Here is a 1,353-nt window from a genome sequence, read left to right as displayed (position 1 = left end):
TGAATATTTATATAGTTTATATTTCGTAAAACACACAAATGTAATCTTAGAGCACATGAAAAATGTTTAAAAGTCTTAAAAATTATATAATAATCCTAAGAAAACATGACTTTGGGGGAGGTAACCTTGGTTTACAACATTATATGTTTCAGGCACACAAGATTGTATTTTGATTTCTGTATACACTAGTGTGCCTAATATCCAAAATGTATAAATATTACTTTTTTTATACTGAGTATCATATAAAATGTGCTCACTTTGGCAGCACATATGCTAAAATCGGAATGATACAGAGAAGATTAGCCTGGCCCCTGCACAAATATGACATGGAAATTTGTGAAGTGTCCCATATTTTGGGGGGTCTTCCCAGGTGGCACAGTATTAAAGAATCTGCCTGCCAATGCAGGAGATGCAAGAGATGCTGGCTAGATCCCTGGGTTGGGAAGATACCCTGGAGAAGGTAATGGCCACCCACTCCAGTGTTCTTGACTGGGAAATCCCATGGACAGAGGAGTCTGGCAGGCTACAGTGCATGGGGTCTCAAAGAGCTGGACATGACTTAGCACTTTGCCGACAAGTGTCCATATAGTCAAAGCTATTGTTTTTCCAGTAATCATGTATGGATGTGAGAGTTGGACCATAAAGAAGGCTGAGCACCGAAGAATTGATGCTGTTGAATTGTGGGGCTAGAGAAGACTCTTGAGAGTCCCTTGGATTGCAAGGAGATCAAACCAGTCAATCCTAAGGGAAATCAACCCTGAATATTCATCGGAAGGACAGATGCTGAGGCTGAAGCTCCAATATTTTGGCCACCTGATGTGAAGAACTGACTCATTGAAAAAGACCCTGATGCTGGGGAAGATTGAAGGCAGGAGGAGAAGGGGACAATAGAGGACAAGATGGTTGGAGGGCATCACCAGTTAGATGGAAATGAGTTTGAACAAGCTCCGGGAGTTGGTGATGGACAAGGAAGCCTGGTGCACTGCATTCCATGGAGTCACAAAGAGACTGACGTGACTGAAGAACAACATTCTTAATACACATAATGATATACTACTTCCAAATAATTTAGTACCTAATAGAAAAAGAGAAACCAGTGGCCTGAACTATGCGACTCAAAAGCAGAGACATTACTTTGCCAACAAAGGTCCGTCTGGTCAAGGCTATGGTTTTTCCAGTGGTCATGTATGGATATGAGAGTTGGACTGTGAAGAAAGCTGAGCTCTGAAAAATTGATGCTTTTAAAAACTGTGGTGTTAGAGAAGACTTTTGAGAGTCCCTTGGACTGCAAGGAGATCCAACCAGTCCATCCTGGGTGTTCATTGGAAGGACTGATGCTGAAGCTGAAACTCC

At 41.8% G+C, this 1,353-nt stretch overlaps 1 non-coding gene across 1 annotated transcript; it reads left to right on the top strand.

Moving 5' to 3' along the window:
* Nucleotides 1–249: 249 nt before the first annotated feature.
* Nucleotides 250–356, top strand: LOC122436116. The gene has a single exon (XR_006267886.1). It is a non-coding gene; the product is annotated as a U6 spliceosomal RNA (small nuclear RNA).
* Nucleotides 357–1,353: the final 997 nt, after the last annotated feature.

This window comes from Cervus canadensis, chromosome X, assembly GCF_019320065.1.
Source record: "Cervus canadensis isolate Bull #8, Minnesota chromosome X, ASM1932006v1, whole genome shotgun sequence".
NCBI classification, from domain to species: domain Eukaryota; kingdom Metazoa; phylum Chordata; class Mammalia; order Artiodactyla; family Cervidae; genus Cervus; species Cervus canadensis.
This window is presented reverse-complemented; position numbering and strand designations above follow the sequence as displayed.